We start from the raw sequence: 17,034 nt of genomic DNA, 5'->3' as shown, positions 1-17,034 counted from the left end.
TCCTGTTCAACGTTTCAAAAAAAAAAAAAAAAGACCAAATAAAAGAGACAACAAGGAGTGTGGCAAGCATATATCTGAGCTAGATAACATTGCTCCATGTGGTTCTGGCTACATTATTTCTCTTGTTACAGGTTTTTAAGGTTCTGGGCCACCTCATTGGCCTTTTTCCTTATCCCATTTGGGCAGGTCTAAGTGGGAGAAGAAACTATGTTAAAGCAACCAGCTGGAAATTCTCCTGGTGTAGGAAAATGTTGGCATGGAAGGGAGGATATCCAGTACAGTCGACCAATCCTTGGCAAGCATAACAGCTTGATGGGAAACTTTTGTTGCTGGTACAAACAGCAAATTCCCAGCTGTACCTAGGGTCAGGGCAGTGCTAAGAGTTAATGTTTCTGTCTTGGTTGGGGCCTTTTAAATGCTTTTATCCCAGTTTTCTTGACTTCTCACTGTTTCTCCTAGTCCTGTGGTTTCCTCTTAGGCTGTAATGTCATGAATTCTCTTCCCATGTGTGGCAAGCAGAGGTAGGAAGAGAACTGATGGAGTTCTTCATCAGAAGAAGACTATGCCACCAGCTCACAGGAGAGTGACATTTCCATACCTCCAAGCAGACCTGAAGAAATGTATATGTGCAAGCTGAGAAGTGAAAAAGAAGAGGAAAATGTTGATTACGCTAGAGAGAAAGAGAGACACCAAACCAGAAGAAACAAGCTCTAAGTTTGCCTCCCTCACATCCCAGATGATGGGGATGAGAATGAAAGTACCCTCCATATGTGTTGCAAGTATGTGGCAATTTGCAGCACTTTGGGGGTTTAAAATGCAGTTTGGTATTCAGTTTGGAGATAATAAAATGCTACTTTCCACTTTGGGGAACGAACTGGTGAAAGAATCATACCAGGTATGTCCAGGTCCAGAGGCAGCCCTCACCAGAACTACCCTCTGGCAAGGTTGGATAGCAGGGCCCAGACACTATTAAAGGAAGAAAGAAGGAATGAGAAGCAAGTCATATTTTCTGCTGGAGAATTTCTATGGTGGTAAAGTCTCTAGAAAGGGGTCTACATGCAATACATTTCCCTCCCAAAAACTTTGTGCAGTGTTAAGGCAACAAGCAGGCTTGAGGAGGTACTAACGTAGTAGATATTATAGAAATGGCTAAAGATGAAGTTCGTAAAGGTACTTTTGAATGAGTCCATTGAGAAACCTAAGCCCAACACCAAAGTTGTCATTATTTTCCTTGGGTAGTTCTTGGAGACCTGGAAAAGTCCAAATTGGTCCCCTTGTCTTTTGGAGATGTGTTGTGGATTTCTTAAAACCTAAGCAACAAACTATAAATAAAATGCAGTGGAGAAATGTGACTAAGGCTAGAAAGCATGGCCTCATCAGCAATCATCTACTGCGAGAGGCTGCCGTGGACTCTTCCCAGGACATGGTGGGTTGAGGAAGGGGAGTCATACATTGCTGAGTTTTTTAAGTCCCTTCTGTGTCCCCTCTCTGCCCTGCATCTATGTGAGTAGTTCAGTGAAAGCTGCTACCCAGTCTAAAATACCTGAAAATCTTGGAGAAATGCTTGCGATTAGCAGTTTGTTTTCTCTTGTGTGATTTCACCCCTCTCCCCTACCCATTTTTTTTTTCCTTTTCATTATATGGGTCTCAGTTGAGTTTTGCTTCTGACTCATGACCCTCAGCAGTGAGCTAGGACTAAGAGTCTTTCCTGACGCAAAGAGAAGCAATGTGGATGCATTTAAAAAGCTGGTGGATCTACCTTTCTTTAGACTTCAGTTGAGGCACTTTGCTTCCCAAACACATGCTGCCCTTATATAGTCCCTCTCATGGCCCATTCTTGTGTGTAGAATAGCCTTCACCCCAAATACCAGGAAGCTGCTCCATCACAAAAAGCTGTGAATTGAGTTATCGAAGCCAGGATTAGTTTGGGGATGGCTTGGTTTCCAGCCACCAGCTATTCTCTAGAGTGACCGTACTTCCCGTAATTTGGTGTTGTCTGCGAACTTAGCCATTTCACTTCTGACAACTAAATCCAGATCATTTATAAATATATTAAAGATTACTGATCTGAGTATTGAACCCTGGGGGATGCCCCTGGTTACCATGTGCCATGTTGACTCAGTTTCATTGACTATCACTCCCTGGGTCCGACCACAGAGCCAGTTCCCCAGCTATCAGACCATAAGGTTGTTGAAGCCACAGTTCCCTAATTTTACCATGAGGACATCATGGGAGATGAAGTCAAAGGCTTTTTTTTAAATCTAAATATATGACATCAACGTCTTCGCCTTTGTCCAGACGATGCATTACCTGGTTATATAAAAAAATGAGGTTGGTCAGGCAAGACCTACTCACAATGAAGCCATGTTGGCTGTCTCTCAGAAGGTTGCCTTCTGTTAGCCTGTTGTTGATGGTTTCTTTGATTTTTTTTTTCCCAAGATCTTTCCATGGGTTAAGATCAAAGTGGTTGACCTGTAGTCTTTCCAGAGATTGAGGTCAAAGTGATTGGCCTGTAGATTGGCTGCCTCATCAGGGCCAGGGATGGGAAAGGAAAGAATATGAATCATCCAGAGGACTGAGGAAGAAGCATTTGAGAAGGATCTGTTTCTTTGGAAGTAATGATGGAAAAGGAAAGGAGAGGTATTAACAGAAGGTTGGCATCTTAGATTATTTGAATGAGCTCAGATCAAGATCCAGACATGTTTTTTGATGGTTAGCTACAGGGAACCTGCAAGTCATGTGAGAATCAGTGACTAAAAATCAGGAGATTTTCAGGTTCCTTTTTACTTCTGTCTTCCAAGTTAAGTTCTTCAAAGCTGCTGAGTTGTTAAGCAGCATTAAAAATGTTATCTTCAATAATCAGTCACAGTCTCAGGCTCAGTAATGGAATTTAATGGTGAGTGGATTAGATGGATCTCCAAGGAGCATCCAGACTGCTGGGTCTTACGGAGCAGCTACAAAAGAGTCAGGGAGAAATAAAAGGCAGAAGCTGAGATAACAAGATGAAAATAAAAGCAGGGAAAAGAAGAAATCAAAAGATAGTAAAACAGGTAAGAGTACAGGATTGTGAGGGAAGGAAATGGAAACTAGGGGATAAGTAGAAAGGTTAATTTCCCTTCCACTCCCTCCATACCTCCCCCAACAGGACAACACCATGTGGATCTTATTCATTTTTTTTTTTTTTCAGTTTTAGGCTTCTAATGATTTAATAGCTATTTCTTCTCTTCAAAATAGTTCCTTTGCTTTCCTATGTCATCTTCCTGGACCATTTTTAATAATGTCCCAAAAAGGAAATAGTTACTGAAATGTATAAAGGTAGAAAAGCAAAGGCAAATCTACCTTACATCTATTCTGAGATGTTTCATTTCCTAGTCAACCAATCTAAACACCTTCCATATGGAATAAAGGCTGGTGGCAGTAAAATCCTTTGGAAACTTCCCAAGGTGCCTGGATTTTCTCCCTTTCAAAGATACACAATGGTTTGCTGAGGTATAGCAGAGCCTTTGAGGCTGTGATGGTCTAGGGAATATGTGGGAAGCAAAGACCTTTTGTTGGATGAGCTGTGAGCTAAGCTTGAAGGCTCAGAATACCCTCACTTAAGGAAGGATGTTTTGTGCCTGAAAGCATATCTCCCATCTCTTCCCAACTTTTATTGATCCAATAAAAGATAATGCCAGATGCATCCAACTTCTGGGACACTTCACCTTTGCAGGGGGTAAAGTGGCAGTTGCTGTTATGACTGTCATTCTGATGGGGGAATATATATCAAGTCTGAAAGTGTTACAGCCTTTCCTAAAGGCAGTCAAAGTAGGAAGGAATAAATACATATTGACTGAGTAAATGAACTTAATAAACTACCCGAAAGGATATACAGTTAGAATAAAGTTCCTTACATTGGTAAATATTACATGCCTTAAACACAGCATGCAGAGTGGAGGATGTGTTGTGTTACCTCCAAAAATGCCCCGTTTTATTAGTGGTTAGGGCCTAGCTCTGCTTGTGTAGCTTGTCTTGATTCCTTTGGTCTGTGCTTTTCCCCAAATTAAAAAAAATATTGCTTAATGGTAAGATTCAAAGTATTCTAGGAACCGTAGACAGAAACAAGTGCATTAAAGATAAAATCTTTATTGATGGGTGTGTTATAAGAACCCGCATGGAAGACAATCTCCTATCCATATCCTAAGAAGTTTTAAATTTAATCTACCATAGCACAATGATTTACAGGAACCATCTTCCTTTCAGTTTACTGAACATGTCACCCCTTCTAATGTACTTTTGATTGCTGTTTTTGGATTCGGCTTTTTGCTAGGGTGATTGCGTTCTGTATCAGGTTTTGTTGAATTTCTCCACACAAATAAGCTTAGTATATAACCGCTGAAAAATAAGACGTATAATATTATTATAAAAATCACATTTAGTTAAAGGAGAAGTGCTAAGCTATAGTTACTCTGCTTCCTGAAAATAGAAAGGTTCATAATGAAGTTTTTCGCATTTTAAAAAGAAACCCATATGCTAAAAGCCTTGAAGATGTGAAGCACGATAACCAAATTGTAAATGTGATCAAGAAAATGATTTGACTTGCGGCGGCTTGGTTAAGATGCGCATTCATGGTTGTGCAACATTTCCTTCTAGCTTTGCAGTATTCACATTATGTTAATTTGATAACAACAGAGGCCCATCTAAAAGGCTCTGAAAGCTTCGACTCGGTTCCAGTAATCACAGCGTAGTCCATTTAGCAAACAGGATATTAACTAACTTGACAGTTAAAGCGGGGCATCTGATTTAGCAGATTGAATAATTTTGGTTAATCAGGTCAAAAGTTGCCTGACTCCATGGATATATCTGACTGGAGGCTGAACTTTACTACTCCTGCTCAAACTCTTCTTTAGTTGCAGGTAGGCTTTCTGAAGCTAATCCAACTAACTGTAAAAGAAGTTTCAACTCACCCTGCATTTGAAGATCAGAATTGGAGGTGATGGATGGGATGGAATTTATTTGAACTTCAGGGCTGTGTCCAGATGTGCATGGGTGTGTGCTTGCAGCGGCCAAAATAGTAGCGGCCCAAATTTGTACAGCTACTTTTTCCTGCAGTGCAGCCCCCTGCATGTGCACTTTGTGGAGGGACAAATTGTCCTGCTTCGGGCAAACTGCCCGTACCCAGCCCTTCCAGCTCCTGGTGTGCTGGGGGATCCGGCGCACAACTGAAGGAGTGGAGACGCTTCGGCCAGCAGCCAAAGTATCTCCCTGGAGGATTAAGCTTGCATGTCTTCGGGAGCATGCTCCTGTCACATGCACTATGCTGCATTTTTTCCTGGCTTTTTTTTGCTATTGGGATTTCTTGGTTTTAACATTCCCCACGTGCGGTTTGTGGCGCTACAAACTGCATGCCCCTGCTCATCTGGATGTGGCCTACAGCTCCAAATCCATTTATAAGTGTCTGATTAATAGCCAGGGATGTATTTGGTAGCCGTGTTGGTCTGAGACAAAAAGAAATCCAAAAAACTAGAACTCATAGTTTTAAAATGATACCTTTTATTAAACCAACTAGAAAATCTCGAAACATCTCTTTTTCTGCAAGCTTTCAGGCTCATATAAAGAAAGAATCCTACCTGATTTACACAACAAAGAGCAACTCAGAGATACTCTCACAGAGACACTTTCATAGACCCAGATGGACAGCTTTTCCATCTCCAGCTCCCTTTGTGCAAAAATGAAGTTTATTTCCTACCTATGGGGACTTTTTACCATCTTTCATTTTCCCAGAGCCTGATGAAGGGCCTCTGAGCCCGAGAGCTTGCAAAAAAAGATTTTTTATTTTATTTAATTTTTTTGTGATTTCCCAGTTGGTCTAATAAAAGGTATCATTTTGGAACAATGAGTCCTAGCTTTTTGGATTTCATTAATAGCCAATAACTAATATTTGAAAGGGAGGATTTTCAAAAGCTAGAACCCCAGTTCCCACTGAAAGCCAGGAGCTGGAGACCAGGTTTTGAAGCCTATTTGGGGTAGAAACAGGAAAATTAGACAAGAACTTATTGGTCCTTTTAAAAATCCACAAGGCTTAGGTACACTGAGTAGTTGAGGCTTTTGAAAATCCCAGGCTTAAATGATTTGGTACTTATCTGCAAAGCAACACAAAGGCATCAGTACAGCAAACATCAGTCTAGGGTAGCTACGCCAGCTGCAATAACAGTTCTAGCATGCAGAACAAACTTGCAAGGATCCTAGTACTGGCTCTTGTACCTAGCATACGTAGAAGACTGAGCTATCACACTTTTGCTGCTGGTATCCATGCAGCCAAGAGGAAAAGAGATGCAGGGCTAGGAAGTGAGCTGAGAGGAACTGGTTCTGTAACAAAGAGCAGCTAGCAACCTGGATGCTGGGGTTTGGGCCCTGCTTCTACCCCTGTTGCTCTCTAGAAAAGAGTGTGCAATGTGCAGAAACACTAATGGGGACCAGAGCTACTTACCTGGAGTTGGTTTGGGGATGAAATGTGTTAGGGCAGAGTCCAAAGCCTTTTGAAAATCAATGGCATCATTTCTGTTGGCCTTCGTAGGCATCCATTAAGCACTTACTCAGTCTCCTGGTAGAGATAAACTGGAACGTCATGAAGTTGTCATGCTGGAGTGTGGATAGAAGGACTGAATTCGGATTCCATAATTGGATTTCTGTCGTGTTTATCTAGGTCACATTTCAAGCACACGGTAAACAAATCGTTTGCCAGACTCCACTGATGAAATGGGCAATGCAAAATCGAGCCTGTCGACCTGACAAGGTGGCAACCCATTACGTGAAGCAAGTCATTATTCATTTTGTTGGTAAGCATTATAATATAATTAATCATGATGAATTCTTTTGGTATTAATGTGGCTGTGCTATGTCATTTCAGGGGAATTTCAATTTAATCTAGTACTGCTTAATGTTCACCACAAAAAAAATGTCCATGATGATGTTAACATGCTGCACAGACAGAAAATGCACTTGTTTTCCTGTTCCGATTGTAACTTCCAGGGATTCCCTTGATCAAAGGTCAAAAAAGGCACCTCATTCTTTTAAAGGGAGAAGACTGGGCTATATTCTGACCTCAATTACTCTACTATAAATCCAAAATAACTCAAGGTTCCATAGTTGTAGGGTCGGAAGGGACCTTGACAGATCATCAAGTCCAACCCCCTGCCATGGCAGGAAAGAGTACTGGGGTCAAACGACCCCAGCAAGGTGTTTGTCTAACCTCCTCTTAAAGACCCCCAGGGTAGGAGCCAGCACCACTTCTCTTGGAAGTTGGTTCCAGATCCTAGCCACCCTGACTGTGAAGTAGCACCTTCTGATGTCTATTCTAAATCTACCCAAGGTGGATCAGGACTGGATCAAGGTGGATGAGGTGTGCCAGGATATGTCCCTGCACAGCTGATATGCTTCACCAGGCACAACATACATTGCCTGTTGTCCCACCCATTGATCTTGTGGGACAGTAGGTGATGTGTTTCTGCTTTCAGAGGTACACCCCGGAGACCACACTGGAGCAAATCAGGCACTCACACTGCCAGGTGACTGCTGGCCCTGGCCCTGGGACTGCATCAGTGTCAACAGACTCCCGGGGATCCAAATGGGGGAACCCAGACAGGTACTCCCAGGACTTCAGAAAACCAGTCTTACATGTCCCTGAAATTCCCAGCTTGCCCAGGGTGGCTGGAGTGCACGGGCAGCTTTGAGCTGACCACACTCTGCTGCCACAAACACAACCCATCTGCCACAATAAAGTGGCACAAATTGATAGTACCTGTATTGTCACCAAAACTCTGGGGATTTTGTGGCATTACAAGGGTATGGATATCTGTTTGCCTGGCCTTTGTGCTGCGATAAAAAAATAAATACGTCAGCAGAAAGGTGATGCCTGTTTCTACACTGTGAGACAGTTTCCAGATGGAAACATTCTTTTTCACTTCTGGCATATTGCTGTTCAGAAACAAGGAAATCCTTTTTGATATTTAACAATCTGTGCTGTTTTGCACTGAGGGCTTTGAAATGCTTCCTGAATACTTTGCATTGTTTTACATCAAATGTAACATATGAGACATATCTCATTAATTAGAAGGTGAGAATTTCTCAAACCTGCTGAGAGAGGTAATCCAACATTTTAGAAACAACAACAAATTAGGTAGCCATTACAAAGTCAATATTTTCCTATACACAGATAATTAGAATATAAAGAACTGGTGTTTTCTTTGGATTTTTAAATATATCTATAGACATCTATATCTATAGATATATATAGATCTCTCTCTCTCTCTCTCTCTTTCTATATATATAATCCAAAATAACACTAGTTCCTTATATTCTGATGAATTATGTATAGGAGATTATACATAATACATCTCTCTCTCTCTCTCTCTCTCTCTAGATAGATAGATAGATAGATAGATAGATTTATATCTACAACTGTGCTGTATGGGATGCATAAATAGATAGATTTATATCTATATTGAGAGAAAGAGAGAGAGAGAGAGAGAGAGAGAGAAAGTAATCTATAATTATGACAAAACATTAAAGGATGGCAATTATAGGTATATGTTGACTTTTATATTATAGAGATGCCCTTATGTGTTTGTCCCATATCTCATCAGACATATCTGAAGTACTTCATTTTCTCTACAAGGGAGTATACCGTTGGATTTTATGAGTTTGAATTTTCAGAGACATGACTTTTTATTAGTGTTTCATTCCACTGTATTTGTTTCTATTCTGTTGTACATCACCCGTTGGAGCTTCTTCTCCATTGCTTTATCAAGAATTATCAAGTCACTTCAGGATGTATCTTTTGGGCATAGTACTTTACCACAAATGGGAGTGGAGAATTCCCCTTTGATAGCATTTGAAACAAACTTCCAAGTCATTGGACCAAATTATTTCCTGCACTAATATTTGCTATCACAAAAAGATTGCTATTCCTTACAGGAAGTTGAGGGTTATGGCTCACAGATATTAGTAATGGCTTTGCATTGTTCTTCATAGGAAGGCTGTAGGTTCAAATGCAATAGACCCAACCAAAGCCCAGCAGGAAAACAGAGTACAAACACGTTCCACACTGCTTTGTATCACTCAGCCTAGGGATGGAACAAGAGTCAGTTCCAATGGTTTTATGGCAGCCAAATGTGTACACATTCCCAAAATAATTGGGTCAGTAGAGAGAAACTGATGATAGTTCACAGGTGCAAATTGCCATGAGACATGCCAAGCAGTGAAAGATTGGGATAAGAGCATTTGGTGTCCAGGGGGCAGTGTATGGATACAAGTCCCATTGTTGTCATAAATATCCATCACAATCCTTACGGCAATTCAGACTTTCAACAACAAGACTATTAGTGAAGGTGCAACCCCTGGCTCCTGAAATCCTAAAGTCTGCTCACTTGTGCTTGCCAGGTAAAGTGCTTGCTGCTGTATTAATTTGGATGCCTAGATTACTTCAGTTACAAGACGCAGTATTTAATGCTTCCCATGCTGACTGCTAGAAGGCAAGTAACATGAAAATATGAGGTTTTAATGCACACTCATACACACACACGTCCAGATTCAGAGTACCAGTCTGTCTTCTTTATTAACTTGCTAACTTGCTTGCTCTGTTAGATCTGTTTCCATAATATGAATTCTTACCCTCCTTCTCACTCACTTCATGAGTGTGCTGTTGCCACAGAAAGTAAACCAAGAAATGTGGAACCGTGTTTTGTCAGTGGGAGTTATCTTCTGGTCCTATGCACAGCTGCAGTATGCCGAATTGAGGGCCACATCTGCAATTATTGAGGCTAGAAATAGTACCATCCCCATCACAAATAAAGCTGATAGGTCAGATTCATCCCTCCTTTTTGGCTCTGCTTTGAGGGCAGTGGACATACACTAGGAAAGAACTTGTCACTTTATCTCAAACTGTCCCTACCAGATTATTGTCCAAAGGGACATTTCAGCAAAAGCTCCAAGGGAGACTTGTGAGGGACTTCTGCAAAGAGATGCGAGCAGATACCCTACAAAATTTGGACCTTACATGGGCATCTTTCTTATCCGGTGAGGCTGTGGTCCTGTCCTAGTGAAGCAGTTAAGGAGATGTTCAGTTTTAAAGAGACCGCTCACTTTTTTATATTGAGCATGTGTTTCATTGCTTTGCTCGAGTGAGACATCCTTAACAAGGGAACCTTCACAGGGACTTCTTCCCCCATGTAGGGATTTCTGTAGGTAAAGTGATATGTATCAAATTGCTTTAAATTTTGCTGATTTCCTTTCTTCCCACCTCAGCTTCCCACACAGCGTGTCAGCTCCCAACTGGGAAGGAGACCAAAAGAAAAAAAGAACCAGAATGTGTTTTCAGTACAATGATATGATATTGAGCGTCAGCCAGTTACCAAAAATGGAAGGTAAACGTTCTCCGCTATTCTGAGCTAACAAAGTATTCTGGAGACAGATCTGTGAGATGTGGAGGAGGTCTGGAGGGTAAAAATATATGTTATAATGTCCATTACCTCCACTTGGCACTCATGTGGCTGTTTAAGCCAGCTCAGAAAAATCAAGTTTCTTTAAAGTACAGATTCTGCAAATCAGTCTGTAATGACCCTCCTAAAGTGGAAACTGTTCATGCACGTCTATTCATTTATAATTTAACCAAAAGCTGAGTGTTTGTCTTAGAAGGGTAGACCAGTGATGGACTTGTGGTGTTATTATATATAGTAAGCTATGTGATCCCAAAATGACCACAGTCATAGGTTATTGCTTCTGCATCCTGGTAAAATTTGTTACTCACAATCACTCTGTCTTGATAGCTTTAAGAGGCTGTAACTTGGAGGAACCAGGTGTCAGGTTATGTAGGGAATCAGGTTACAAAACACTGTCCAAAAGCATTTGAAAGATATATACCAAATCATGTAGTTCTCTGTCAGGCTACTTGGCTCTGAGTGATTGCTGAACAACATAAAATAAACTAAGAAAATTCACTGCAGAAAAATAAAACAGTTCACATTTCCAGAGAGTGGGAATGTTAAGTACAACCGCACAAGGGCACTTCTCTCTCTCTGCGCCGGCACTAGGTACCAGAAAAAAAGGAAGGTAATCAGAAGGTAGTTTTATTCCTGATAATAACTGTTTCTGAAGCTGTTGTTGTTTTTAATAGTTTCTTTTCAACTCAGGAAGAACAGAATGAGTATGAAATTGCATTAAAGGAATTTGAGGAGTACTGTGCTTCAAGCAAAAATTAGTGTGATGTGTTTTTAAACAGAGCACAGAAAGAATGTGAAAATACAGACTCTGCGACTGTAAAGCTGGCAATCAAGGGGAGAAGAATCTGGAGGGATCTCCATGAGATACTGCACAGTAGCCTAATAACACTGCACAGTAACATGTCACAGCACAAAATGTGCGAATATGCTACCGCGCAGTATTATTAGACTATTGCACAGTAGTTTCACTATAAAGGCGTTCACCAGCTACTGCACAGTAACCCTAGTTACTGCTCCTGTATTTAGTACTTGATTATACAAGCACTAAACTAAATGAGCAGTAACTACTGTGCATTAATGAACATGTAGACACACCCTCTGAGTCCCTTGTAAGAGTTGAGTTTATGACTGGGATATTAAACAAAAATATTCAGACTACTCTCAGACCTGGAATTAGCCCTTGGCAGAGGAATTAGAATTTTTTAAGCAAAGGAATTGCCTCGCCTATAGCTTCCTGAGAATGTAGAGTGCCTTGAGGCTGTGGGCATAATAGAGAAGCTCAAAGTATAAAATAGGGCCCAGCCAGCTTGCAGTTCATGTCCCTAGGAAAATTCCTCAAGTCCTAAAACAGACTGAAAAAGGAAGTGAATAAGCTTATGGACCTGGCAATCACAGAGCAAGAAGAGTTTATAAAGTTACTTTACCTATCTGAATCCTTTGCAGTCACAGCCCCTCAACTGTCTCTTTCCTCCCCCCGCCTCCCCCCAGAAGATGCCCATCAGTGCTGTAGCAACCAAGTTTGGTGCTTGGGGCAAAGCCCGCAACAGCAGCCCACCCTCGCCCCTCACACAGATCCTAGCAGCACACACTCCCCCGTGCTTGCTTGGCAGTGCACTCAGTGGCAGGAGCCACCCTTTCCCCATCCCCATGTCCCACCAAGTGAGCCACTCGCAGCTCCCTCCTGCACCCCGCCCTGGCTGGGCAGTGCTTTTTGGGACCCGGGGCAGTTGCCCCGCTTTCCCTCCCTCTCGCTACGGGACTGATCCCGACAGACTAAAGTGCATGGGGTAAAGGATATGCCTTTGATTAATCTACAGGATACAAATGTGCTGAAAGACAGAAAAGGTTATGCCAACCAGTCCATGGCAGGGGGTGGGGCTGCTTGAATGGGCAAGGATCAACAGTCACCTTATTCCACTTGCATCCTTATTTGACCAACTCAGCTGGTGTTCCTAGAGTGACAAATGGCCAGATGAATTATTGAATACATACCATTATGAGGCCTAAGTTTTTTATGCCTGGGTGTAATCGTTGAGACATGGTGGATGTTAAATACAACTGAGTCAGCATTCCCGATTCCGAGCAGGGACGAGAAAACAAACATTTGCTTTGTGAAGATGTGTGTACAGTTTCTTAAACTTCATCACAGGAAATGCGGCAAGGAGGTGGATCAAGCAGTGTGCAGGCTGAGGCTGTACCATGAAGCTGAGGGAGATTTAAGGATAGTACTCTTCCTGTTTATTATAAGACAACTGTATTTCACCGTTCTGGATGAGTGATTCATTCTGCTGCAATTGTGTGCTATTATTAACTGAAACTTTCTTCAAGAAAGGAATACAATCGGAAGCATCTTTTTATTGAAAACGTGCAGTTCAAGTGTGATGTCTAATGGGTAGAAAGGAGGGAGCAGGAAAATACAGACAAACATTGGTTCCATCACTTTGAGCCAAGTTTTCAAAGGCACCTAGGAAACAAATAGTTCATTAGCAGAACTGACAAAAGCACCTAAGCAGGGTAGGTACTTAATTCGTGATGAAGCCTGGAGGACCCAGCACCTGGGTCACTTTTCAAAACAAGTCCTTCCTGCCTCTTTAATATCTCTTGAAAAGGTGGCTCCTAGAGGTATAAGTCTAACATCCAATGAAGTCAGTGAGAGTCTTTCTATTGATTTCAATGGACTTTATTTATTTGGGCACATTGTGAGCAAGGGGCTAGGGCCTAAACTTTGAAACCTGGTAACAAGTGCTGATGTGAACTGTAAAGAGAAGTAAGTTTTATATTCCTAAACAAGTGGAATATATTGGTGCCAGAAAGCTGCAAGCTAAAATAGTAGCTACTCGCTGGTTCGTCTTAATATTCTATTAGCTTCTTCCACTGCTCCGTTTCAGCTCCTGTGCATGTGTGCTGCTCTACTTTGGGATCCTTAAGGCAATGTAGATTTTTTATGTGATCCATGTATGACTGACTGCCACCTTGGCCTGGATAGATTTGGTCTGTTGTGTACAAAAGTTGTTTAGTCAATTGGATCACTGCATCACCAGTGCTAGAGTTAAGTGTTCCAGAGCTTTGGCTACTGGAATCACATCTGCATCTAACAGCCTGTAAGTTTACTAGCACATAGGAGTTATGAAATAAGGAGCTGTACTGTTCTGGTAGGGATGATATGAGCTCATTAAGCATTCAGTGATAGTTGAGATTAAATAATGGTTAGAAATGAATACCACACATCCAATTAAGAGAAGAGTCTTATCAGTAAGACCTTGTTGAGTTCAAAATCTGATGACCCTTGTGCGCACACTGTGAAAATCCTTATAGGGCTGAAGGTCCTCTTCTGTAACCCTTCTTGTTTCTCACACATGTGAGATTTTTTGTTGAGGATGGTTTCAGAAGCTCTCCTCCAGACCAGAGGAAATATTCATTTCTTCTCTCTCCCAAAATGGATCTTCTTTTTCTCTCTCTCACTCTCATTTCACTGCCCTTGTGCTCTGGTTGAATGAGGTTCTCAATTGTCCATCTGAATGCTAGTTCCTCATCAGTCCCAAAGTGATGTCAGAGATGGACTAAAAGTCCATTCAAGGCCTAATGCATGAGACTTGTCACTCCTCAAGCTAGGTGAGTCTAGGGGGGACATAAGCGGGAACTTATTCCATTCATGAAAAGGGGAGAACTTTGTATCATTCATGTTTTCATTTGCTTGCACAACCTTCTCCACTTCTGTTCTGCAAGAAGGATGGGATATGGTTTTATGATGTAAAGCTGAATACCCTGAGACTTTCACTCTTGGATGGGAGAACACAGAGGAATATCTGGGAAAAATATAATAATTCTGTCTGTTTCTAAGTTGTGAGGAATCCTTCCCCGGCATATCACCATCAGCCAAGCGGACTTTCCATTTTAAAGCTGGATCTTTAATTGATACTATTTAAATATATTCTAAAAATGTTAATTTTACTTTTTACTATGTTAACATGTTAATTATAGCAAAATTGGAAATACCAAAACAAATGCTGACATCAGCCGATGATAATAGTTTTCCCAGTAAGCTGTTATGCTTTAATTTTTAAAATGTGTATAAAAGAACCAAATTTCCTTTATTATTTAAGTACAAAGGTGTTAATGCATATTTCAAGAGAACTAGCAGAAACATTTTTTGCTGTAGGTCACTTTCTATCAAGTGAAGAACAAAAAGATGTGACAATCTTCAAAAATAATTAGATTTCAATTTACCCTTTGGCCCCTACAAGGCTTTGGTTGTCTTTTGTTTCTGCAGTGCAGTACAAGCCTAAGCAATATGATTTAGCTCTGTGAATGTTTAAGAATATAACTCCATGCAAATAGCTGGGTTAGTTTTCCAGTCCTAATAAGGTCTCAGGAGACTTTTTTCAAGATAAAACATTCTTATATATGACTTTTCCTTTGATTCTTTGAAATGTGCATCTGTTTTTACTGGGCTTTGTCGCATATTATCTGCTAAATTTGTCTCGTTTGTTCTAGCCAATGGAATGATCTCCATGATGAATGAGACAAACATTTCCTGTCATTCATTCTAATTGCCTTATGCTTGAAAGAGGCACAGGTCATTTCCACATTCATGGGGGATATACTTAGGGTTATTGGTTGTAGCCATGTTGGTCTAAGGACATAGGCAGACAAGTTTCCATGGGTACTTGCAGAGACAATCCCAGCAGGGTGCAGGGCCTGGAGCCCCCCTCCCCGTCCTACAGCACACTTATGCCGGGGAGTGAAAGTCCTGGCATGCCAGACGTAGCAGGACAGGTGGCAGCCCGAACTTCTAGCCAGAACAGGCAAAGAGCCATCCAACCCACTGGGTGGGCAGGGTAAACTACAGCCACGGCGTCTTCACCCAGCTCTGCAGGGCCCCCCAAAGCACAGGGCCTGGGGTGGTTGCCCCAATTTCCCCCCCTCCCCGCAGAATGGCCCTAGGTACATGTGATATCTTTTATTAGACCAACTAAATAGTTGGGAAAATTGTTCTTTGCAAGCTTTGAGGCACAAACACCCTTCTTCAGGCTTAGGGAGAGTTTGCTGTTGAGGAATATATTGTGTTTCATAACATACCTTCGATTACACATTTCAGGTATCTTAATCTACATAAATTGTTTGCTGAAAAAAATACCTCACAATTATTAAATTATATCTCTCATTATACTTTATTACAATTTTGATGCCTGGCAGATTTGGAGTGACTGCTATTGTGTAATTTATTTTTGATATATTATTGCCAAAATAGGTTGCATTTTGATAGGCCTGTAAAGCAGTATGTTATTCACAATGGCACCCCATGTTGGTGTTTCTTCAAACTGCTTCTTATTCAATTCAGTACCAGGATGCTATAACATCCTTTTAAAGGTCTCATGGGGTGCCCATGCAATATTACCACTCTTAATCATGCCAACAGCAACTCATGATTGACAAGATAAACTCAGAGATTTCAAACAGGAATCCACAATGTCAGCAACATGTTTGACCTGTTGTGGGCTGTCCGAGTTCTTTGCAACAGAAAAATTGCTCTATTATTTTTCTCTAGTCAAGAAATGAGTCAAAGCTATAAGGGGGCATTTTCCAAGCAACATCATGTGTCTAAAAAAGCTTAAGAATGCTGCTAGTCACATCGCTGTCCTGTTGTTTGTGTATCTCTGTGCAGAAAGATCTGGTGACCCCTTAAATGCATAGCATAGCTAGGGTGACTGTATGGGACAATGTGAAATTTGGGACACTGATAACCTGCTGCTGCTGCAGGCAGAGGTGGGGACAGGGCAGGGCAACATGGTGCAGCTCTAGTGTTACTATTCAGGCAGCTAAAGGCTTGTTATTGACCCATTCTTCATTACTTCACAGGTGTTAACAGTGAACTCAACTTTTAAATGGTTATTTCATTTAGGTAATCAAGCTTACCTATTTAATAATAGCCTGCAACTACCTGAAAGGGGGTTTGAAAGAGGATGGAGCTGGACTGGTCTCAGTGATGGCAAATGGCAGAACAAGGAGTGATGGTCTCAAGTTGCAGCAAGAGAAGTTTAAGTTAGGTATTAGGAAGAATTTTGTCACTAGGAGGGTAGAAAAATACTGGAACAGATTACCCAGAGAGGTGGTGGACTCTTCATCCATGGAGGTTTTTAAGATCCAGCTAGAAAAAGCCTTGCCTGGGATGATGTAGTTCGGGCTGGTCCTGCTTGGAGCAGGGGGTTGGACTGGATGTGACCTCCGGAGGGCCCTTCCAACCTTAACTTCCGATGATTCTATGAAAGACTGCCATCAGCTTCAGTGGCTTTGGACTGAGTCTAGTATGCAAGTATATGCTGGTGTATTTGTTGTTTTAATTTGCTATGATTTAAGATTATATTATAGGGGAATTTTGCTTTCTACTAGAGCTTCCTGTTTCACAGCTCATGCCACTCTGCCTCTCCTCCCCGTGCTCCATGCCTGGGACACTTGTTTTAATTTACACTGGATGGCCAGGACCAGCCTCCAAAATCCATATAGTCACCCTAGGTGTGGCTGAGACCATTAGGGTGTATCAACAGTGCTTCACTGG

The sequence above is a fragment of the Alligator mississippiensis genome, chromosome 8 (assembly GCF_030867095.1).
Source record: "Alligator mississippiensis isolate rAllMis1 chromosome 8, rAllMis1, whole genome shotgun sequence".
Lineage (NCBI taxonomy): Eukaryota > Metazoa > Chordata > Crocodylia > Alligatoridae > Alligator > Alligator mississippiensis.
This window is presented reverse-complemented; position numbering follows the sequence as displayed.